Below are 11,531 nucleotides of genomic sequence, written 5' to 3'. Positions count from 1 at the left end.
ACCTCTAAGCGCAAGGCTCTGAACTGGCTCGCAGTCTTTTCGTCGTGCATAGGACAGCTATGTGATCTAAGTGGTACACCATGACATTAGTTGGCGGAGAAATGAAGATAAAGGTGTAATGCCAGTCCCTAGAGTGCTTTCAAGAATCTGTACCGGGTGTTTCATGTCTTGATATCGCCTGCTGGAGGCCGTCATCTTGTTTTTTTTTTTTTTTTTTTTTCGTTCTGCTGGAGGCCGCCATTTTGGATTACGAAATCTTTGTTTCTGCCGTTTTTTCCTAAAGAACTCTAGTATCGCTCTGTATCATGCACATGAGTTCGATGTTCCATTATCTGCTAATGTTTTTGTGGTCCTTATCGTCAAATTAAATTTATTTATTATACAAAATACACTGTATTTATACAAAATACACAACTCAGACCTCTGGGTTGGAAAACATACGCCTGTAACCTCACGGCCATCGAGACAGACTGAGAATTAAATAAGGTCTATAAAAAATAACACATATTTGGACTTTTAATTTTTTTTCTAATTTAAAAGATTAATAAATATCATCACCTGTTCGAGACAGAGCCCCCATGATTTTTTTTTTTTTTTCAGCACATGCTACCAGGAGTGCCAGTTAACACACATCACCTGCTAGAGAGCGCTCCCGCCATCTTGTTTTAAGTAATCGATACCAGGAGCGCTATTGTAATGTAGTATACACAACATCTGCCAGATGTTAGTTTAAATTTTACTCGCTAGAGTGCAGAAATCATTTATTACTGTGATATCTGCCATCTTGTCATTCAGGATCCATCTTTAAATTCTCTAATTATTAAGCTCTAAATTCGGAAAAATTCCAATAATTATAAAAAAATCACTTGTTAAAATATTAATTAATTCGATCGATATCCATCCCTAGTTTATCCTTGACTTATTCAAAAAGTTAATTTTAGGTTAAAAAATTATTATTTAATTAAAATTACGACAAAGTGACTTGCTCGAGAAATAAACACACCACAAAATTACAAATAAAAAAAATATTACATAATTTCTGCAAGTACAAAAACAAGGAAATTTAAATTACTAACATTTATAGATTTCTACGGTCTTCTTAGAGTACTAAGCAAGTTCTTTGCCTACCTTGGAATGTAATTTCAGAGCATCTGCACATTACAGTTGAGTACTACATTTTTGACACAGCATAGAGTTCTCAGTTGCATTGAGATGACAGTGATATATTTCATGATGCCTCGCACTGAACATGTGCATAAACGCCTTGCCACAGAAGATACGTTTTTGTCCCGATGCGCAACCAGTCCATCACAATTCCTGTGTCCTTTTTAATCTTCCATAGCGTATAAACTGGGTACAACGCCTGTTTCACTGATATTTAATGTGTTCATAGTTATTATTAAATTGTGTATGTATTATGTAATCATGTATTTTCATGTTTTTGATGCTATCACAGTATGTACAGTCCGGTGACGGAACATCTCCAGTTGCAGCCTCCTTGGTTATTGATTTCACTGCTGCTGAAGACACTGCAGGAATTAAAATCTCCTGCTCCTCTGGAACAGTAGGTACAAGGTGCAACTGCTGACGCCATTGCCAACAGGATCTGCGTCGTCGTCGTTGTCGTCTTCATCGACGATTTCAAAGGGTCGTCATCGATGCCATCAGGGTCCCCGATGTCGATGGTACACAATCCATCGAGCTCGTCATTAAAGATGGTAAAGATGCCACTGAGTTCTAAATAATAGCCAGTTACTGAACGAGTCAAGCTAGTCGATCCGCACTGCACCACTGACAGAGGTGAACTTAGACCAAGATGGCGGCCGTTGCATGATCTCAGATTAACCGCCTCCTGCAGACGACAAAAGGTTGGCAGACGTGATGTCAGAATCGAACAAAGTGGCTGTGACATCAGATCCAAGATGGCGGACATGTTAATAGAATTCAATATGGCGGCCGTAACGAAAATTGCAAAGTTATAAAATCCAAGATGGCAAATTGTAATGAAAAGTGCGATGCTGACGTCATACACATCCAATATGGCGTGGGTAACTAAATGTGTAACATTCGGGGAGTGGGTGCTAGATTTAAAAATGTCATATCGAAAATGATCGCTGGGGTCAAGTTCAAGGTCAAAGGTCAACCAAGATGGCCACCGTGACATCAGGGCAGTCGGTCATTGACCCTATCCACAATCCACAGCCTGGAACCTGGGCCCGGAGGAACCAATATATACTACTAGTGTTTTAATTATTCTCAGCTTGTCTTGAAGCCTTTTTGCCAGTGAAAAATAGTCACTGAGATATTTGTGTAAAAGTGTGTGGAGCTAATCATGGTACCTGAAAATAACGTGAATTTTCCAGGTCTCTAAGCATCAATCAAAATAAATATTATTTTAATTTTTTTCCACTAACACATATTTGTTTTTAGAGTAAAGTAGGAACAATATTTGCTTCAGAAAAATAACATGTTTAGATTTTTTCCCAAAAGGTCCTCATTTTTCTCTTGTTCCGAAACGCCAAATACAAAATCAGGAATCACGTTGTTCGCGAGACCTCCTCACGTCAGCTGGTAACCAGAGTGCGGACTGCGATAACAATGTGCATCGACTGTGTTGACCTGTGAGCCTTGTCCATGTGATGGGGGGGAGGGGGTTGGGTCGGAAAAGGGGGTGAGACGGGCCGAGGAGGGATCGATAGGCCGGCCCAACTCTCTGAGTGTGGTTCCAACGTTCGCCGCCAGGGGCGCCGCCGGACGGGAGCCACCGGCTTCGATCCGCGCCCGCCCCCGGCTCTCAATTGTTACACGAACCACTATCACGGTACCCGTGCCGATATCGAGCTTCGCGTACCATACTTCGTGACACGGCGAACTCAGTGAAAATATGTCTTAAAATCTCAATACTTGGAAACAATTAATGGTATGAAATTCGAATCTCTCTTTTTTTCTTTTTAACACGAATTGTTCTGGCACAGTGAAGGATTCTTCAACGAACGTGGAATTCAAATTTTTGGTGATAAAAATTATTGTTATATCTCTTGTTTCGTGTACTTTGATCAGTAGGTGCACGTGATCCCGCAGTGTAACTCTGAAAGACTGGCTGTGAAACCAGGGGCGTAGCCAGGGGTGGGGGGGATGGTTAGGGGTTCAAACCCCCCCCCCCTTTAGCACCAAATCTTTAATTAATTTCTTATGCATCACTCAAACAAATTTCTTATTAAAATTAATAAATTTTTTACCATTACAATATATAAATTTAAGTACCGAAAACTGCTAAAAGCACTAGTTTTCACATTGAAATCCAAATTTTCCCGGGGGAGGACACCCGGACACCCCGCTTTAATTCGGGGGGGGGGGGGGGGTCATGCTTCTTAACACACCCCCCATACACAAATCCTGGCTACGCCACTGTGTGAAAACTGATGTAGAGCAGACGGCGAGCTGATTGCCGGGACGAACGCGCCGTTGTTTCGGGCCGGCGTGCCGTAGTTCCGGCACGACGGCGACGTCCCAGCGCTCCGGTGGCGGCCCCCCAACGCACGCACACGCGCGCGCAGTTCCGTGGCTCGGGCCCCCGCGAGCGGGCCGTCCGTCCCCTTCGCCGAGGACCGCCGATGACCGCACCAGGATGCTGTCCGCCGCGGCCGGTCTGACGCGGCCATGCTCGTGAGTACCTACCGCCGAGCGGAGCCGGTCGCTTCGTCGTCTAGGGGGATCTTCCTGTGAACTCCTTCCTTGCGCCCGTTGTCGGGTCTCTGATTTCAGCTCAGGTATCACCCGAACCTCTTTTACTTAACAACTACGAGGTGACATTTAGTAAATTACACGTTAAGGAAATTCGAGATGAAATATAAATGAAAAAAAAAAGAGTAATCGTGGTAAATTTACAGGTAAAGTCCAAACAATATTGCGTGCGAGAGTGATCATTAAGGGGCTGAAGCAGCTGGCATCGCCTTCCCGACGAGATAACTTGACGTTTTATCGTAATAACTGATGGGGCAAAACGTTAGTTTCTGAACGCGAGTTCCGCTACCGTCATTTCCCAAACCCTCCACTTCCCTCGACATCACTCCCCTCCCCCCTCCTCCCTAGTTTGGCGCAGATCGTTATTGGAACGCAACCCTTCCCGTCCTCGGAGCCGATACACCGCACGTCCACACTCGAGCCACTGCAGCGTGCAGTCGCTGACATATGGCGCTCCGTTCCTTAAGCCCGGCTCGCACAATATGGGCGACGCTGTTTCTCCCCATTCATTACTGGCCCAGAACCTTCCAGGCTGTGCCACGCATCCTCAAAGTAAAACTGACGTCTGATATTCGACCGGGTGAATACGCCAAGTTCTCGCGCCTGTATACGCTCCATATTTCACACCAGGCTTCGCTTCAAAATATATCTGTGTGTACATTCTTATAACGTGATCAGGTCATCGTTAGTTTGACGTGCCCTATAAAACCACGAACCGTTAGCAAACAGAATTTCAGGTTCGCGATTCCTTGTGATTAGATTCGTAGAGTGAGACGGCTCCTAGAGTGGGCGGAAGCCAACTAACACTTGACAATTTCTTCAGTAAGGTTTTAAAGCTATGGAAACTATAATGTTGGTCAAATATGTCTCAAAATTATAGTCTCTATGGATGGTTAGCAGCAAACTTCCTGCGTGGCTCATTATTTATGAGTCCTAAGTGTTTTGGAGTCAAAATTAGTTTTTGTGGTTGCGTCGCGTTAAATCTTCTTGAGAAACTTATTTAAAATTTTCTTTGACTCTTTTCTAGTCTATCGTAGAAAAATTCCTCTATCTGCTTGGTTGGCGTTTCAAGAACGCTAGAAGTACCAGAGCCCCGCCTTCAAAGATGTCCGCCTTACGGGGTGAGCGGGACGTACACGGGGCGCGCTTCCTGCCCGAATAGCTAGCTGTCTTTTGAGACGAGCGCATCAGAATGCATGTGCCCCACTCACCAACATAACATGTGTTCATCGTCGGTGACTTGATGTGCGAGCGCCTGGCCGTGTTCCACGAGCGAAAAATCAATTCGAAACGGAATACCGTCGGCGCATTCGATTATCGACGTTCGGGTCTTGAACTCGCCTAAAAATAGGTGGCTGAGGTTTCGCGCTCTACAGAAATAAACACCTCGGAAACATTTTACTCGGAACACTTTCATGGCTAATAACGAATTTTTTTGAAAATATCTGACAGTCGTTTTACGTGAAAATAACCAAGATGATGTGGATGTTGCTTTTATTTACTTACCAAACTCTTACTTTAATCTAACTAATTTAAAGTGTATATTTATTGGAAAATAATCCATTAGAATTGCATACAAGTTGCGTACAATTTCTGGACCGATGTGAAAAAAAAAGTTTTACTTCTTAAAAGCATCAATTAAAATGTCTAAATAAAGCCTATTTAGCCTTCAGGTTCAGCGAAATCTAAATTATGAACAATAAACACTACCTCATTTATTCCGGTATAAGCTACGAATAGAAAAAATCATCTCTGATGCGTTAGAATCTTAACCGCCATGATGGATTAAAAATCAGCTGGAGAGGTACGTTTGAATCAAAATTTCCATTCAATATTGCAGTTACAAGTTATGTTCCCCGAGTGTTCTGGAGCATAAACATAACAGAGAAAAAACTTATACAGTCGGTGAACTGCCCTTTACACTGTAATCATAACAGTGCGATAAAGGGAACCATTTTGTGTTTTCCAGTATGGTTGTTTGCTGAGAAAATAGAGCTGGGACAGAGGACAACGATAATAGTTATATAACGGGGATTGAGGCTACTTGTGATTTGGGACAAGGCGGTGGAAAATGGTGGCTGCTATATGTATCACAATTTTGAAATGATGTTTTTATGTCTACTTATAATTTATCTGGTCGTATTCGAACATGCATGGCTTTGATAGACCTATCTATGTATATTGTATAATGAGAATTATATAAAAAATTTTGATTTTTTACTATGACCGTAGGTTACGTTAGTGTGGCTTGTACACGGGCGCAGATTATGTCAGTGATGGCGACTACTGCTTCATGCAGCCTGCTTGACAAGACGAGAGTTCTGGCACGGCGTAACTTATTAATTACGCGAGTGAGCGATAGTTACTGTCGCGATTCCCTGTCTACACGAGCATGTAATTAAACCACCCGGATAGTTGTGCTTGGTAGGAAACATCGCACATAATATGCATATAATGTGGTCAGCGTCATCGCTTGAAAAATAAATGGTGACAGGAAATAATAAAAGTGTTACAAACTGGGTTGCAAACATGAAACGTCGCGATGCTTAAAACACACCGCTGAGAAATAAAGCAAATACAGACTATTATGTTTTGTATGTTTTTAAAATTTAATTAAATTGTCAGGTATTCGACTATGTTTAAAGCACCACTCAGCAACAAATATATATTTTTAATTATTATATTTTGCCGAATTCTGAGGGGGGAAAATCCCTCTTGGCACGGCCTACAGGCATAGGTATATTTCGAAGAAACTATTTCTTCTAGAAATATTTTTGAAACTTCTATAAACTCCTAAAACATTTTAATAACTTAATGTAACCTACATAACATCCTATATGTTCGCCAATATTAAAACAAAAAAACATCGATTAAATTTTTTTTCATATTACATGCAATGAAAATATATTTAATGTTTTTAACTTAATGCATTCAGCATTGCATGTCTTAACGAATTTAACATTATGCCTACTAAGGTAGTTATGCAATTATTTTTTACTTCCAAACACTATTTTTCATCCCTTGCACTAATACGTGGTCATATAAAACCTTTTTGGGACAAAGTTTTAAGGTAATATTAAGATGGTTATTAATAAATTCCAACTAATTTGATTCTAAGAAAGTTTTAATTTCAACCCCTATTTTTTATGCTAATGGTCCACTTTTCAAAAATTATTTCAGTCAAAGGTTTTAGATAAAGTTTAGGTGTTTTACAATCATTTATAGTGGATTTGATAGTACATCTATTTAAAAAAAACAAGGAAATTTTGTCCTTGTACCCTTGTTATTTCCACAAATGTTTTCAGCAATATTTAAAAAAATTAAAAAATAATAATTATTGATTCGATAGAGAACATGGTAGGGAAGTTTTATTTATTTTCTTGTTTCAACACCAGGTTTTATCAACCCCTTGCATTAATGGTTTGTATTATTAAAAATTGTTTCAGACAAAAGTTTTAGGTAAAAAATATAAGATTTACGAACAATTTTAACGGATTTAATATTGTATCTACTAAAGGAAATTATGATTTTTTTTAAATTATACCCCTCATTTTTCAACCCCCTGCAGCAATGGTTCGTATAGTCAAAAATTGTACACAGATTTAAATTATAATATTTACCAACAATTTGAATGAATTTGATGATGTGCCTACGAAGGAGTTATGGATTTTTTTTGTAATTAAACCCCTGTTTATCCCACCCCTTGCAGTAATGGTTCGTTTAATCAAAAATTGTTTTAGACAAAAGTTGTTGATAAAAAATATAAAATTAATACAGAATCTGCACGAATAAAATATTGTGCCTTTGAAGGGAGCTATGATTTTTTTTTGTCCTCCAATCGTTTTCTTAACCCCTTGCAGTTATGGTTAGTCGTATCAAAAACCTATTCAGATATAAGATTTTGGTATTACTCCTTATAGTTATAATACTTTCGAAAGGATGTAATATTTTTCATATTATGGGATTACAGTGATTTATTTTTTTTTTTTAAACCTTCCTCATTTCTAACCCTTTCGTCGGATATTGCCCATTAACGAACTTGATCGAGATCTTTGACTACTAGATTTTATGTAGACCCCTATCAGTTTGGAAGTGATTGTGAAAAATTGTGACAGTTATCATATCCATAAAATTGTGCTATATATATAATCTTTTTAGTTGACAATGGTTTTGGGGTCTATGGACCATGAAACGATAAACTATATAACAATTTTCCGGAAGTCGCACCATGGTAACGGCTACAATAGGTAGTATTTCTCTGAAATCCACCTAAAAGCGAAAAGTTTAAGGTTACATTCCGTGTTGCCAACGCTCTCACCAAAACTTTCCCTGTCCCACTTGTTTGAACAAAAAAAAAATAATTAGATGACTAGTCTCAAGGTGTTCTTAAATAATACGAACATCTCAAAAAATTTAATTAAATGTCTTTTTATTCGTGCATGTCTTTGCGTGGCAGGATCCAATTATCTGTTTCAAGTTTTTCCTTCCCGCACTACCCGAGACCAGAGACAGCGCGCACAATTCATGCCAAGTTCTATTTTCCTTTTCTCTCGGCTTTTCGAAGGAGCGAAATTTATCCACTGTAACCGCGAGGTAAAAATCTCGGGCATGTGTCGTTTTGCCTAAAGGCGTTTTGCCTAATTTTAGGCAAAACACCGTTTAGCAAAACGCCGTTAGGCAAAACGCCGTTAGGAAAATCGCCGTTAGGCAAAACGCCGTTGGCCAAATAGGAGTTAGGCAAAACGCCGTTAGGCAAAACGCCGTTAGGCAAAACGCCGTTAGGCAAAACGCCGTTAGGCATAACGCCGTTAGGGAAAACGCCGTTAGGCCAATCGCCATTAGGCAATTCGCCGTTAGGCAAAACTCTTTTTGCTCTTTTAGGCAAAACGCCATTAGGCATATCGCGGTTAGGCAAATCGCCGTTAGGCAAACCGCTGATAGGCAAAAACGCCGTTAGGCAAAACGCCGATAGGCGAAACGCCGATATGCAAAACGCCGTTAGGCAATTCGCCGTTAGGCAAAACGCCGTTAGGCAAATCGCCGTTAGGCAAAACGAGTTTTTGTCATCGTAGTAACATTTTAGGCAAAACGCCGTTAGGCAAATCACCGTCAGGCAGAACTCCGTTAGGGAAAACGCCGTTAGGCAAATAACCTTTAGGCAAATAGCCGTTAGGCAATTTGACGTTAAGCAAAACGCCTTTAGGCGAATTCACTTTAGGCAAATCGCCTGTTACTCAAAGTCTCGCCGCGTAACGCTGCTCTTCCGCTTGGAAGTCGACCAACTCGGCGATGGTTACCGACAGAAACTCGGCGGTGGTTACCGGCAGAAACTCTCCCGAGACTAGCACACCACGGGAATACTACAGTCGGCGGCGCTCGTAGCCAAGAACCAGCCAACCTGCAGCAGGATCCCAGGCGACTCTGCTAACTGCTGACCAATCACCGAGGTCGGACTAGCAGAAACACTGCCCAGCTCGCAGTTGGTCGCTACCACGTGACCTCGGCATGTCTTTCAGTCGCAGCACGCTATTATAAAAGATTCCTTTGGAAACCAGTTGCCAAGAAATAGTTTGTAATACCTACAAGAGAGATATTGTATTTTTTTTTGCATAGCACATGGCTAAGGTTATTGTTTCATAATATGTGAAATACATAATTTACTTTATTGATGTTTCATCCAAGCATACCTATATATAGCCTATATATAGGTATATATATATTTTTTAAACCATTAAAAAAATTAAATATTCATAGTTTGGGCTTTAAATTGGTTTGATCATGCTTGAAGCACAAATTTTTCCAAATCCGCGATTTAAAATAAAAATTATAAAGCGTAACCTTTACAATGGCTATAAATAAGTATAAACGCAATATGCGCATACCGGGTAACTAGTACGGTTTCAGATTAATTCTATTAGCGAACTGGGAGCTGGGCCCTCCCCCTTGGTAAACTCCCCCCCCCCCCCCCACACACACACCCCGGTGTCGACTATTAGACAGTCCTAGATATAAGTTCACCGAAGCCTGGGTTCGACCAGCAGTGATGGGCATATGTGTACTCGTAAACAAACACGAATATTTATTTTAACGAACACAAGTATATTCGTGTTTACAGGCGTGAGTACGAATAAATTCGTATTTGCAGGTGTAAACAAACACGAATATTTATTTTAACGAACACAAGTATATTCGTGTTTACAGGCGTGAGTACGAATAAATTCGTATTTGCAGGTGTGGACATGAATAGAGTTGTATTCGCATTCTCGTGTAAATATTCGCATTCGCATATTGGAGAATTAGAATACATGGATAAAATATTCGTATTCGCGTATTCGTATTCGCAAATCTGTACAAATATTCCAATTCCCGTATTCGTATTCGCTTGTCAGTGAATACGCGAATTGACACCCTTCATTCAAATTTAAACTGTTCACTCGAGATCTAGACCAAAATCTTAAGTAGTTTCCAATATCCCAGAGAGAAAAATTGTGGTTCACACTCCACCGGTCCCCGCCTTCCCCCTAAAATATATCCTTTAAGAAATAAAAACGAAAGTAAAAACTTTAATCAACTGAATCATAGTAAATTGTTACCTCTCAATCAAACCTAAATTACACACAAATGTGACATAACAATGTGTAGCATAAACAAAAATAATTGACTCTAAAATTTTTATTGAATCAGTTCCCTTCGAAAATATATAAATACATGATAGTAAAGTACAAACTTGTAATTTTTTAAAAAAATTGGTTGTCTGTAAAGTCGGTTTACGGACGATAGTTTAACGTGACAACGTCATAACAAAACATTGATAAATTGATCCAGAAGAAAATGAAATATCCAATTCGGCCTGAGACTGAGGCGTAATAGGTTTTTGAAACCAAACCATTTAGGCATTAAAAATATGTTATTCTTTGAGGAAGTATTTTTTTTTTAATTTTGCTATCTTTTATATGATAAAATCTACCTCTGCATACTTTTATGAATAAAATTGAATCATTTTTATTGAATTATCACTATTTTGTATGAATACAAAAAAAAGTGTGAAATGAAATCTACAATTTAATTGATAAATTTACTTTTATTTGCACTCATTAATTCAAATATGTTTATTACTTTTGTAGTGTCACGCGCACCGCATTTATTTTTACAAGTACCAAAATGAAGATATAGCGGCGGCGGGAATTCGATCCGTCATTTGGTAGTCAGCGATGCTAACCTCACGACCACGAGGCTATATTGAAAATAATAGTTTCAGATGTTGTATATATATTTATAAAAATTTTGTTTTGTGTTGTGGAAGTTTTAAAAACGTATGTAGTCCGCCATGTTTATTTCTTATAGTGGTAGGCGGGAAATTTAAAATATATTGTCGGATGCTAGTCGGCCGCCATGTTTATACTAACTTCAAGATCGTCGAGAATGTTTTACGCTTTTTCGCAATTACACATTTAACGACGAAGTTTGTTCGTCGTTAAATTAAACGTAGAATTTAATAAAAAATGGCCTTGCAGTTAATAAAAAAGTACTTATTAGTAAGTTTAAGAAAGAATTTCGGCTTTAATCTCCAACCCAGACGCTCGTGGTGCGCTGGGGCCGAGATTAAAATTCGTCGAGAATATTTTACGGTTTTATGTCTTCCAGTGCTCAAAATGATATGCAATTGTGGCCCCGCCCCTCGCGATAAACAAAGGAAAATATGTATTAACGAGTGCCTGGTTTCCGCGGAAGACAATGAGCGTAACGGGACACATCGTAGTGGGACAATGTGCGTAACGGAACACTTT

The sequence above is a fragment of the Bacillus rossius genome, chromosome 6 (genome assembly GCF_032445375.1).
Source record: "Bacillus rossius redtenbacheri isolate Brsri chromosome 6, Brsri_v3, whole genome shotgun sequence".
Taxonomy (NCBI): Eukaryota; Metazoa; Arthropoda; class Insecta; order Phasmatodea; family Bacillidae; genus Bacillus; species Bacillus rossius.
The sequence above is the reverse complement of the archived record's forward strand: the minus strand, read 5'-3'. Positions refer to the sequence as shown.